Below are 14,934 nucleotides of genomic sequence, written 5' to 3' on the forward strand. Positions count from 1 at the left end.
TTGATAGACAGATATGGCTTATGATCTGTTCATAGTAGAAATGAGCAAATCTTTTTAATTCGAATTCTCCGACTTTGCTGAAATTTCCAACGAAAAAAAAAAAAAATGTGATTTGTGGCATATAAAACAGCATGAATCTCAAAACTGGAAAGCATGTAGGGAAAATACAAGAAGGGAGGGAGGGAGAGAGAAAGAGAATGAGCTGACCATAGGAGCTAGCACTATATATAGCAGAGAGCGGACCCTGCTGACCATAATAGCTTACACTCTACAGGACAGAAAAAGGACCCCTCTGACCTTAAGAGCTTACACGCTACAGGAGAGCGAGGACCCCACTGATCATAAAAGCTTACACTCTACAGGAGAGAGAGAGAGGACCCCACTGACCATAAGAGCTTACACGCTACAGGAGAGCGAGGACCCCACTGATCATAAAAGCTTACACTCTACAGGAGAGAGAGAGAGGACCCCACTGACCATAAGAGATTATACTCTACAGGAGAGAGAGAGGACCCCACTGACTTTAAATGACTTTAAGAGCTTACACTCTACAGAAGATGACTCCACTGACCATAAGAGCTTATACTCTACAGCAGTGTTTCCCAAACTCCAGTCCTCGTGGACCCCAACATGTCTTGTTTTCAGGATTTCCTTAGTATTTCACAGGTGATGGAAGTATCATCAAGGCATCAGGAATTCTCTCATACAACACTATGGAAATCCTGAAAACATGACCTGTTGGGGTCTGCGAGGACTGGAGTTTGGGAACCACTGCTCTACAGGATAGAGATGACCCTGATGACCATAAGAGCTTACACTCTACAGAGAGATAGGACCCCGCTGATCATTAGAGCTTATACTTTACAGGATAGAGAGAGAGAGGACCCCGCTGACTATAGGAACTTACACTCTAGGAGAGAGAGGACCTCACTGACCATAAGAGCTTACATTCTACAGGAGAGAGGACCCTGCTTACCATAAGAACTTATACTCTACAGGAGAGAGAGAGTATTCCACTGACCAGAAGAGCTTACACTCTATAGGAGAAAGAGGACTCCACTGACCATAAGAGCTTACTCTCTACAGGACAGAGAGGGCCACGCAGACCACAAGAGCTTTCACTCTTCAGGATAGAGAGAGATAGAGGACCCCGCTGCCATAAGAGCTTACACTCTACAAGAGAGAGGGCCCCGCTGACTATAAGAGCTTACACTCTACAGGAGAGAGGACCCTGCTTACCATAAGAACTTATACTCTACAGGAGAGAGAGAGTATTCCACTGACCAAGAGAGATTACACTCTACAGGAGAAAGAGGACTCCACTGACCATAAGAGCTTACTCCCTACTGGATTGAGAGAGAGGACCACTGTTATGATTGAGTCACCGAGGAGGAAAAAACAAAACACAAGCTCAGCCCAGAAAATCAGAGAGGTTGGAAACTAGCGGATTGCAGACCCCTAATCCTATCACACAACTAGCAGTAGCCGTGGAGTGTTCCTACGGTGATCCTAGACACCTCGTCACAGCCGGAGATCTACACAAGCCTAAAGAGAGAACATTGAAAAACTGACTGCCCCAGAGCAGACCCCAAAGCAATAGGCAGCCTCCAACATATAATGACGGTGAAGCAAGATTAAAACACTAACACAGATAGAAAGATAGGTTGAGCAAACGATGGGGCCCAAGCTAACTAAAAAGGACAGGATAGAAAAGCAGCTGTCTGCAATCCGAGAAAACCCTGCTGAAAATATTACCAACACAACTGATAAGCAAAAAGGACCCTGAAGTCACTAGACTTCAAACCCTATATCAGCACTCAGAATATTCTGGAAGCAGAGCAAAAGAGAATATTCTGGAAGCAGAGCAAAAGAGAACACTGATCAAGGAAAAAGAATCCAGCACACCCCCTGGCCGGGGATGGCTGAACTCCAAAAAACAAGGTAAACAAAACCAAAACTAATAAGTTCAATAGCAGAGCAAAAACTTATCTTTGGGAAGCAGGAATCAGACTGGAAATCCAGCAGAGAAATCACCAGCGACTCAGAAGGGCATCGGCTGCCTTATATCAAGTCAGAAGTTCCCGTTACCCAGTCACCATCCACCTGATCAGGTGTTTGGTAATCAGCCTCACTACCTTCCTTCACCAGAAGAGGGAGATCCTCGGACACAAAAGATGAATGAACAGATGAGCTCACAACAGACCACGCTGACCTCAAGAGCTTACAGTCTACTGGAGAGAGAGAGGACCCCACTGACCATAAGAGCTTACGCTCTACAGGAAAGAGAGGACCCCACTGACCATAGAAGCTTACACTCTACAGGAGGGAGAGGACTCCACTGACCATAAGAGCTTACACTCTACAGCAGAGAGCGAGGACTCCACCGACCATAAGAGCTAACACTCTACAAAAAGAGAGAGAGGACCACGTTGACCACAAGAGCTTACACTCTATAGGAGAGAGAGGACCCAGCTGACCATAAGAGCTTATACTCTACAGGAGAGAGATGACCCTGATGACCATAAGAATTTACACTCTACAGAAGGGAGAAGACCCCACTGACCATAAATATTTACATTTTACAGGAGAGGGAGACTTCTCGGTTATTGTACACCCATGCTAGTTCAGCCACAAACTCAAGCCAGCGGACTTTCCGGTCGTCTTCTAACATCCTTAGCATCTGGATCAAGGTTCAGTTGAACTGTTCACAGGCCTCATTTCCCTGAGGATGATAAGGTGTCGTCCGAGATTTCTCAATCTGATTCATGTGATACAGTTCTTCCATTACTCGTCCCTGAAAACAGGCACCTTGATGTCCTCTTTGGACAACGGAACACAACCCAGCGCTGGAGTCCTGGGTTCAAATCCCACCAAGGACAACATTTGCAAGGAGTTTGCATGTTCTCCCCGTGTTTGCATGGGTTTCCTCCGGGTACTCCGGTTTCCTCCCACATTCCAAAGACATACTGATAGGGAATTTAGATTGTGAGCCCTATTGGGGACAGCGATGATAATGTGTGCAAACTGTAAAGCGCTGCGGAATATGTTAGCCCTTTATAAAAATAAAGATTATTATTATTTATTATTCCTAAATGATCTGGTGATGTCATGGTGCCTACTGTGCTGAGATTCAGATGCACAGGTTGAATAGTTGAACACAGGGAGCTGACAGCTCCCTACACCACCATTATATTATATAAACTGATTAAATTTGCTGATGACACAAAGCTAGGAGGGATAGCTAATACTAGAGAAGAGAGAGAGAGGATTCAAAAAGATTTAAATAAACTGGAGAAGTGGGCAGCAACTAACAGAATGGTTTTTAACAGGGAGAAATGCAAAGTACTACATCTGGGCAATAAAAATGAAAAAAGCATATATAGAATGGGAGGAATAGGGCTAAGTGACAGCACATGTGAAAAAGACTTGGGTATACTAATAGATCACAGACTGAATATGAGTCAACAGTGTGATGCAGCAGCAAAAAAGGCAAATGCAATTCTAGGATGTATTAACAGAAGCATACAGTCTAGATCACGTGAAGTCATTATTTCCCTCTACTCCTCTTTGGTCAGACCTCATCTGGAATATTGTGTCCAGTTTTGGGCACCACATTTTAAAAAAGACATCAACAAACTGGAGCAAGTTCAGAAAAGAGCGACCAGAATGGTGACCGGTCTGCAAACCCTGTCTTATGAGGAAAGGTTGCAGGATTTGGGAATGTTTAGTTTGCAAAAGAGAAGACTGAGAGGAGACTTAATAGCTGTCTACAAATATCTAAAGGGCTGTCACATTGTAGAAGGATCAACTTTATTCTCATTTGCACAAGGAAAGACTAGAAGCAATGGGATGAAACTGAATGGGAAGAGACACAGATTAGATATTAGAAAAAACTTTTTGACAGTTAGAGTGATCAATGAGTGGAACAGGCTGCCACGAGAAGTGGTGAGTTCTCCTTCAATGGAAGTCTTCAAACAGAGGCTGGACAGACATCTGACTGGGATGATTTAGCGAATCCTGCTTTGAGCAGGGGGTTGGACCAGATGGCCCAGGAGGTCCCTTCCAACTCTACGATTCTATGATTCTATATTCAATTCTCTCTGAATTCAAAGGATGCAGATACCGTTGAGATTTAGATGCCAGGTTGGGATGTGGTGATGGTCACCCTAGTTATGGAACCTATAGCGACTGCATGGTCTACCACTATTATTGGTACACCACAGTGTTGTGTTATGATTACTTTTGCCAGATCCTAACTTATGTTTTGAATAATACCTTGAAGGAAACAAATAGGACAAAAATTCTAACCCTTGAACACCTGCCAAGACTGAGAAAGTTACACACTTGGTCAAAATTGTTTTATTTTTGATTAGTTTTATGAGATTCAAGTTACTTCTGTTACTTTTCTGTCATTAAACGAGGGGTACCAACAATTTTGACCACGTGTGTAATTAACCCCCAGGGATCGATCCTTGGCAAAAAAGGGGGAAGAATCTTAGGTATTTCTTGTGTTCTCTTGTGATGAATATGTTTATATCAGGCCTTCTCGATAACTGTGAAATCTTCCTGAAGACCTCTGTTAATTTAAAAAGTCTGGTGCTGAGTTTTTTTTTTTCCTTCTAATGGTAATTTTCAGAGATGAACAGAAAATAGACGTCTGCAAGGGAGAGAATCTGAGATGAAATTGATATCAGGGAAGATGATCTTGTCCCTTTCTGCCTGCTTACAGTGGGGAAGAAAAGTATTTAGTCAGCCACCAATTGTGCAAATTCTCCCACTTATAAAGATGAGAGAGGCCTGTAATTGACACCATACAGGACACGATAAGATCCTTCATTGGACTGCTATTGTTTTGCATTTGATATCCCCATTATCCCTCCTTTAACCATTAACCTCCCTGCGAGGAGTGAATACCTTGTTCTACAAAATTGTTACATCTTGTTAACCCTTGCTCTGCCTCCTGTCTGTCACTGCATCCAGCAACCTGCTTACACCTTTGTGTATTTACTGTACAAACATTAATCTGGCTTTTTTATATTGTTTCTTTTGAAGTAATGGCGTCTTCCTGGCAGTTTTTTCTATGATATACTTTATGCTGTGTAAAAGCGCCAAAACTTAAAAAAAACAATATAAATGAGGTATTGCTGTAAATGTATTGACCCGAACAATAAAGCTGCCTTATCAATTTTACCACACGTGGAACGGTATTAAAAAAAAAAAAACAATACCTGAATTGCTGGTTTTTGATCATTCTGCCTCCCAAAAGACAGAACAGAAAAGGATCAAAAAAATCATGTGCCCGAAAATGGTACCAATAAAACCTCAATTCATCCCACAAAAAACAAGCCATGATATACCTCTGTCAGTCGAAACATGAAAAAATCATAGTTCTCAAAATATGGAGATGCAAAAAATATTTTTTGCAATAAAATGCTTCTTTTAATGTGTGACAGAAGCCAAACAAAATCCTGGTATCACTGTAATCGCACTGATCCAAAGAATAAAGTTGCCTAATCACTTATACCGCACGAGGAATGATGTAAAAAATAAATAAAACCAATTCTTCACCTGCTGTTGATTTTTTCATTATGCCTCCCAAAGATCACAGTAAGGTTCTGCGTACATGGAGCGCCCACCAGGGCCGTGAGGATACTCGGTACCGGGTCGGTTCTTAAGGGGATGTGTCATGGCAGCGGTGACCAGGTCCGTGGCCCTGGGCTTCCAATGAAAATCATCATAAAAGGGAAAATAAAGTTTATAAGATATAGTTTGTGACGCTACCTGTGGTACTCAGCAAAATATGGCCGACGCTGCTTAAAGAGACTGCTGGGGCTTATGATGATGCAGGAGAGTTGGTACAGCTCTCCACAGGTAGAGCTAGTCCCTGGGCAATTATATTGTTAAGGATAGTGGTGATGGTTGTAGTGCAGAGTGGATGGTGCAGTAAATAACTCTGAGGACACAGCAGCGTACAATCTTCACTCTTTTACTCACGGTTTGTGGTGTAGACCAGTGCACTGATTACAGTTGGTATTGGAGATCCGTGCAGCCTGGAAGCAATTTAGGATCCACCTAGCCAGGTGGGTTCAGAGTAGGCCTTCCTATTGTGCTGTATTTTGATGTCCTTGCTGCTTAAAGCTATGCTCAGTCCTCTGCTCCTTCTTGTTCTTTAGTCCTTGCCTGTATGGCAGGCAGCTTGAGCCTAATACAGGTGTCACTTCTTCGTGGTGACGCTGGGCCCTCATTTGCTGCTGTGCCTTCAGGTGTTGTGATGGGGCCAGGAGACATGCAGTCCCCTGTCCTCCAGATTTAGCTTCTGGAACTTCAGTACCCGCACAACCACGGACTCCAGTGTCCGGTCTCTAGCATTTAGCCCTGGGGTGAGCTTTTCTACAGTTCCACTCCTAAGGTTGTTCTTTGACTTCCTCACTCCTCTCTGTCTCCCTCAGACTACCTAACCACGCCCCCAGGCCTGAACTAATAAGGAAGCTTTCCTGAAACCAGGTTTTGAGCTCCCTCTTCTGGTCTGGAGTCAGGAAAGATGTTGTATGCTGGTGTTAACTGGCTATGGAAACCCTCCTTGTTTCCAGGTATGACATCACCCCCTGTAAGGGAGGCAATGCCACTGTGCCAACCGGATTCCTGGGGTGCCACACACATTTGTACTGAGCTCTGCGCTGAGCGCTTACACCGAAGTTTCCATGTAAATCTCTGAATTATGTGATTCAGACGGAAGCTCTGGCAGAAGATTCCCTATAATGAGGCAGATGGAGGCACTGTGGATGCCGTCTGACCTGTGATCCGGCAGTGTTCGTCTTTTTAGCATTGCATAAAAGTGCCGTCGGCCTCCAATTTGTGCACTTCTGAAAAAAAGGACAATGCTGAGAAAAGACGGAGTCCAGGGTAACTCTGCTGCATCCTTATAGTGAATGTATCCCTCAGGAGTTTTATCTGAATCATGTCACCTAGAGATTTAGATGGAAACCACAAAGAAAGTGCTCAGCGTAGAGTGCCGGATAAATCCCAAATGTTATGTAAAATGTTCCCAATAAAAACGTCAACACAAACTACAAAAAATACAAGTCCACACTAAGGTCTATCATTTGTTAATGGAAATGTAGGGGACTTCCACGTTACTCTTAGCATAAAGGCTCTGGAAAAGTGAAATGGCTCTTTGCCCATCAAAAGACATTCAGCAAATTCTACGCTTCTAAGTCCAAATGCCCCCCTACCTTCTGAGCCCCAGTGTGTGTAAACCACATGTTGCTCGAACATGTTTGGCATTTCTGTACTGATGAGAGCCCGAATAATTTTCGGGTGCGTGTCTCCAAAAGCATGAGCTGGCAGCAACATCCACTACTGCTTGTTTCTGGTAAATACTCATAGAGTCAAAATTGTGACTAGTACTACAACTGTAGATAAATTCTGAAAGGTGTATAATTTTCCAAATGGGGCCACTTGAGGGAGAAATCTGCTTTTCTAGCACTTAGGGGCTCTGTATATGGAGTCTGCAAATTATTTTATGAAAATCTGCCCTCCAGGAGGCAAATAGCGCTCCATCTCTCCCGAGTGTCTCCATATGGCTAAACAGTACTGTATAGTCACATATGAGGTATTTCTATATTCAGCAGAAATTGTGGAACAAAATTTGGTGCCATTTTTTCTGTTTTCCCTATATAAAAATGTAAAAATTGGTGGTTAAAAATTCTGTGACACACCTGTGGTGTCAAGATGATCACTGCACCCATAAATTAATTCATTGAGAGGATTAGTTTGTAAAAAGGGGTCACTTTTGGGGGGGTTTCACTGTTCTGGCACCCTTTGGGGCTCAGTCAATGTAACATGGCACCCTCAAAGAAGTGCAGCAAAATCTGCACTGTAATATGGTGCTACTTCCCTTCTGAGCTTTGCACTATGCCTAAAAAGTATTTTTCAATGACATATGGGGTATTGATGAACTCCTGTTCCCCTTGTATAAATACAAAATTTGGGGCTGAAAAACATTTTTGTGGGAAAATTTGTTTTTTTTCTTATTTTCACAGCTCTACGTTCTAAACTTCTGTGACGCACCTTGGCTCACCACACATGTAGATAAGTTCCATGAGGGGTCTAATTACCAAAATGTTGTCACTTGTGAGGGGGTTTCACTATCTAGGTACCCAAACAGTTGTTTTCCTCCACATTTTTGGTATCGGCGTACTCAGGAGAAAATTCACAACAAATTGTATGGAGCAATTTCTTCTTTTACACTTATGAAAATGCAAAATTTAGAGCTAAAAAAGATTTATCTGTGAAAAATGTGATTTTTTTCATTTTCAAGGCTCAACATTATAAATGTCTATGAAGCACCTGGGGCTTCAAAGGTGCTGAATCACATCCTAAGTTGTCTAGTTTCCAAAATGGTGTCACTTATTGGGGGTTTCCAATGTTTAGGCACATCAGGGGCTCTAAAAAATGCAACATGGCATCCGCTTATTATTCCAGCAAATTTTACATTTAAAAAGTCAAATGGTGCTCTCCTTCCCTTCCAGGCCCTGCCAAGCGCCCAAACAGTTGTTTTCCTCCAAATATTGGGTATCTGTGCACTCAGGAGAAATTGCACAACAAATTGTATGGAGAAATTTCTTCTGTTCACCTTATGAAAATGCAATATTTGGAGCTAAAAAGATTTATCTGGGAAAAATTTGATTTTTTTATTTTCATGGCTCTACATTATAAACTTTTGTGAAGTACCTGTGGGTTCAAGGTGTTCATTACAGATCTAGAGAAGTTCCCTAATGGGTTTAGTTTCCAAAATGTTGCCACTTGTGGGGGTTTCCACTGTTTAGTCACATCAGGGGCTCTCCAAATGCAACATTGCAACCGCTAATTATGCCAGCAAATTTTACATTCAAAAAGTGAAATGGCGCTCCTTCCCTTCCAAGCCATGCTGTGCGCCCAAAAAGTGGTTTTCCTCCACATATGGGGTAATGGCATGCTCAGGAGCAATTTCACAACAAGTTGTATGGTCCATTTTCTCCTGTTAGGTCTAGAGGAAAATTTTTGTGAAAGAAAAGTAAATGTTTATTTTTTTCTTACACATTCCATTAAATCGTGTTAAGCACCTGAAGGGTTCATAAACTTATTGAATGTGGTTTTGAGTACCTTGAGGGGTGCAGTTTTTTAAAGATGTTATTTTGGGGTGTTTTCTGTCATATAGGTCCCTCAATGTCACTTCAAATGTGATGTGGTCCCTAATAAATGATTTTGCTAAATTTGCTGTAAAAATGAGAAATCGCTGATCAAATTTTAACCCTTATAGCTTCCTAGTAAAAGAAAATTTTTTTTAAAAAATTATGCCGTTGTAAAGTAGACAAAATGGGAAATGTTATTTATTAACTATTTTGTGCGATATGACTGTTTGATTTAAAAGCCTAAAAATTAAACTTTTGAAAATTGCAAAGATTTCAAAATTTTCACCAAATTTCCTACTTTTTCACAAATAAGTCATATCAAAAAAATTTTGCCAGTATTATGAAGTACAATATGTCATGAGAAAACATTCTCAGAATTAGCTGGATCTGTTGAAGCGTTCCAGAGTTATTACCTCATAAAGGGACAGTGGTCAGAATTGTAAAAATTGGTCTGGTCAGGAAGGTGACAACAGGCTTCAGGGTGAAGGGGTTAATAATACTAAGACATAATATTGTATCTGATCTCATCTTCATACACACTTGTCTCCTTCTTTATTAACATCACCTTTCCTTGCATTTAGATACTGAATAACTATGACCTGAAAGTTTCCCGTCCTTAACCCAGCACATGACTGTAAATTGGCTTCTGAAGTTAATGTCTGTCTTAATGACTTACGTAATCCGCTAATGATTTCAGTGCAACACATTTAACCCTTTAATCGTCATGTTTTCCCAATGTAAACTGCAGCCTCCAATACAAACTACGGCTTCAAATACTGTATATGGCATGTGACGCCAAGGAGTTAAACACATAGTCAATTTCAAGCATTTAAACTTCTGTCCCAATGATAATCTGACATTGTGAAATAAATCTGAAATAAATCTCTAACAGTTTTTAAATCACTTCTGGACAGGGTGAAAACACTCAAATAACTTTCATCTAAGACTTGATAACACAAGAAAAGTAATGGGGAAGATTTATCAAGATGAGGATAAACTAACACAGGATTATAAAATATCATCAGTTTTTTGTCCAAATAAAAAGGGAAAGATTTTTCTCTGTATCTTGGTCCTTATGCAACAATGTGTATGGCATCAGTTTTTTTTTTACATCAGTAGCTATTAACATTTACAAGACCAAATACGGCTTCTTCGGCTGATAACTGCAATGTAGCCACAAAAATCGGATCAGCTTGGGATCCATTATTTTTTGTACACCTTTAGACTCATGTAGCCGAGTCTCATCAAAGAAACTAGTGCATGCTGCAATTTTATTCATGCACAGATACGGATTGTGGATAAAAAGCAGTCATATGAACAGCCATGTTGAGTAGCATTGGTCTTTAGCCCTAGTGTGATATCAGGTTTTTTCATGAACAGATTTCAGACTGAAAATACAGTAATTGAAACTCAGCCTAATTGTGCCAGAATTTTGTTAGCAACACCCCATATGTGGACAGAAACTACTGTTTGGCCCCACAAGGCAGATAACAGTTAAAACCTAACTTTAGGCTCAAGATGCCATCTCATCAGAGCTTCATAAAGGGTGAACTGTTTTTCTGTCTATTTCACCATTTCATCAATGTTCCTCTTTGAAAATGTGACTTTTTGTTATCGCATGTATAGTCCAACACTATGAGGCTGTGTGTCAATTGAACATACAGAGAAAAAACTTGCATTGTGATGCTAGTCACTACTCACAGTCAAGCCATGGGTCTGGGTGGTCAAGCAGTCCGAGGTGAAAAGCAAGGAGAGTACGCTATAGACAGAGGGATGAGACAAAGGCATAGTCAGGTAACAGTCTGAGGTCAGAATCGTTCACCAGCCCTCTACTTACAGTGAGGGGTATATTGAGAAATAATTAACACTTCTTGGTAACAACTTTAACAATAATTTTGCCATTATCAAAGGAGCACGGGGATAAAATCAAAGTCAAGGCCAATACTCTCTGTGCCAGGAGCCTACTGCATATGAGGCCACCTATAGACTTGCACTACATGTGAGAAGGCTCCTCTACTCTCTCATCTGGCACACACCACTCCATGGCTGTAGCCTCATCCTCCCACTTATTTTACTTAAGCATCCTATTTCCCTTGCACAAGAAGCAGATGTTTCTCTCTCTGAGCTGTGTGGCGGCACACAGTGTGGTTAAAAAAGTTGGAGAGCGAGACTACTGCTGAAAAAATGGTATGCACCACAGGCGAGTGCACAAGAGTCTGCTGACTTGCGTGTAAGTAGGTATGGGCTGCAGACACTGCTCCTTCAAAGCTGTAAAAAGATAGGACACACTGAGATGTGGCAGTGGGCTTCATACAGTCTGATCAGAATGTGGAATCTCTTGTTCAGTTAGAACATTTTTACCACGTGGCATTAGATCAATGTAAGTTTTGTGGATTGGCAGTCCACGTCTCTTTTTTCAGCACAGTCTGTAGAAAAGGACGTGGTCTGGAAAGGGGGCCTGATTTTCTACACATAAACAGGAAGGCCGGTTGAATAACACCCCTTGACTTAGATTATGTACATCAAGCAAGCAGAAATTGGCTAACAGCGCTTCCAGGATCAAGGGATGCACGCTCTAAGTCCAGGGACCCAGTTGGACATCAACTGTCACAAAAAAATGAAGAAGAGCAGCATCCAATCCGGGTGAAAAAACATATGAAATTTATTGCGCCATGAGAACATGCAACGTTTCGACCATCACATGGTCTTTTTCAAGCATGAGATTAGATTATGTACATGACAAGAGTATGGCAAAAATGTGTTGTGATCCTAGACTAAGAACAGAATATTTTCTCTATTACATAAAGTAACAATACGACCTTGTTCATCGTTCATGAAATCATATCTCTGCCGTTTTTTTGTTTTTTTTTCCTTAAGTCTTTTTTGTTCTGTAGAGTTGCTGCTTGTCTTGAACTTCCAAGGGAAGTGAACACCAAAGAACAGAATGAAGACATGGACCAGACCCGGCCTTGTTAAAAAACTTCACAATCAATTTTTTTCATGAATTACATGTTTTTCAGTATATTAATGCTGGTGCATACAAAGAGAGATCCTCTGCTCTGTTGATGGTTCTTTGAATGGTTAAACAGAAGGTGAACAGTTCAACATTTGCATCAAATATAAAAAGTAGAACAAAAGTAGAACAAATTAGCTAAATATTGTTTTAGGTTTATCTAGATTATAGTAAATAAATTACTTTGCAGAAAATGATGCAATAATAGTAATTATGTGAGAGAACACAGTCAGCCTAAGTCAGCATATATTAATGATAATAAATCTATAATAGATGACACGGCCACATCTGTTATGAGGACAGGGGAGCATCTTGCCTCAGGCATGGTACAAGGTGTCTCTCAGGGGGTTTAATTTTGTGGTCCCCATCTGGAATGGGATTCATCCGGTTCTCCAAATGACAGCTGGATTGAAGAACAGGTATAACACCTGCTCCCTGCTCTCTGGATTCAATTGCACGTGCGCCTTTCAGACACAAATACAATTGAAGATATGATTGATGCATCGGCACTTCCGGGGTCAGGGTGACATGCATCAGCATGATGAGGTCATGGGCTCACATTGCTGACATCAATGCTGTGCCGCAGAGGTGGTAAAGATGGCAGAAGGGTAAGTGCTCTGTAGTGGAGCCAAAGAAACAAAGAACTTTTAATGTAGATAGGGTAGGGAATTGAGTGAGGGCAAAGTATGATGGGTACATTAGACAAAGAAGGGAGAAGTATGAGAGGGGGAACAATATAGAAAGGGACAGCGGGGGGGACAGTGTGGAGGGAGCAGCATGGAAAGGAGGCATATTATGCAGAGGGGGCAACGTGGGGAGGACAAAATGGAGAGAAGATTGGCAGCATGGGGAGGATACAGTGTGAGGGTACACTGATATATTTCAGCTACCTGAAGCAGAGCCCAAACAGGCTATTAGATGTTTCCCTGACAGTAAACTAGCCCCATGACACACAACAGCAAAACATTTTTCTCTCTTTAGGGAAGGCAATGAGCTACGCCCCAAACCCTTACATCTGCCAACTCAACTACTGCTGTCTGTAATGCTACAGGTGATGGCAGTAATATCTATTCATTACAACCAGTGGAGGACTAACACTCTTAGGGCACAGTCAGAAGTAACAGTATTTTTCAAGTAGTAGATTGCCCAGTTCTTTTACGACTGTTCTCCAGCGCTTTCCTTACACTATGGTGTAATTCTGGTAAACTATTCAACCTTCTTTGTAACAAGTTTACCAATATTTTGCACTCTTTGAGAGGATGTACAGGAATGAAATGAAAAGCCTACATCTAGAAGACAAAATAGGAGGCTCCATGGTGAAGTCTTGGTGATAAGAAACAGGGCGGAGTAGATGACATCTGCTCACCTGATGGGAGTTGTGCAGGTCAGACACAATACTGATGAGAGGAAAACTGGAGAAGACAAGAGTCCAAAACTATATATATAAATATTTTATTAATATAATAGAAGACACATATGTGAGATACAGGACATGTATATGCATAGTCAAATGGTCAGTTAATTAGCCTGAAACAATGAAGAAGAAACAGACCAGAGAGCAAGACTAGTGTAATGCCAAAATGGAACAAAAGTAGTCAGGTAAGTACAACACTAAGTCTATCACATACAAAAGTGAGGGTAATAAAGATCATATAAATAAGATCTGAATGTATCTTAGTTAATCATTGTATATTGCACTCTGCCCTTAATAATAAGCTGCTGACACAGTGGTGGTGGGCGCAGATGCAGTAGATATAGTATAATCGCAGCAAGTATAACACACGTGTGACTGCTGCAGTATTAGCCGTAGTGGCCCATATTAATATCTACTGTAGCCGCGGTCACCACCAAATAGGTCAAAGATTACAGCGCTAAAAAAGACGCCGCAAGGTGCCAAGAAAATTGTATATTAATCACATTCAGAGATATTGCACAAACCCAAACAAGTGCAGTGTGTCAAAACGTACCCATCATATCACCGTTTCGCGGTGTAGATACTGCTTCCTCGGGGGGCGTGGCTAGTGGTGTAAAACAAACCCCTTTATATCCGGTTACCTCATGTCACATGGGTATAATAGGCGAATGCCCAGAAAGATAAGGCGCATGCATCCTGCGGGTGGATGAAGCTGCAATCCTGAGGCAAAGCCAAGGTGCACCGATGTCATCCGGAGGCGATCGGCGCCCCTCCACCTCCCGGGCAATGCCAGAAACACAGAGGGAAAAACACTCCTCCAGAGTGCGCCGACGTCACCCCGGGCCGGCCGGCGCCAGACTGTCACCAGAGCGACGCAGGGAACACCTCCAGGGTTACCAGGGAGCGTGCAACAACCAAGCGCAGGATGGGAGAATATTACATAAATGAAGAATAATAGTGATTCTGTCCCAAACAATGTTAATAAAACATAAAAAAATACCGCTATTACGGAACAGTCAGAAATTAGGAAGTGCACATGTATCCAAACACCTATACAGCCAATCGTATCCTATTAATATATTATAGTAAGATAGTAGGCATTACACATGAATATATAAAAAGACATATAATATAATATATTACACACTATATAATCTTCTTCCTGATTCTTCCAGAAATTTTTCAGAAGCTTGATATATAACGCTCTCAACCAGTACACCGATGACATGAATGGTGATGATAGTATATAATATCTAGAACTGGACATAAGAAAAAACATGTCAACTAGGAATAAAATCAAGGACGTGAAAATAAAGCAATTAAAATTTGTATAG

Source organism: Dendrobates tinctorius, unplaced genomic scaffold (genome assembly GCF_039654945.1).
Source record: "Dendrobates tinctorius isolate UK_male_01 unplaced genomic scaffold, ASM3965494v1 ptg000034l, whole genome shotgun sequence".
Lineage (NCBI taxonomy): Eukaryota > Metazoa > Chordata > Amphibia > Anura > Dendrobatidae > Dendrobates > Dendrobates tinctorius.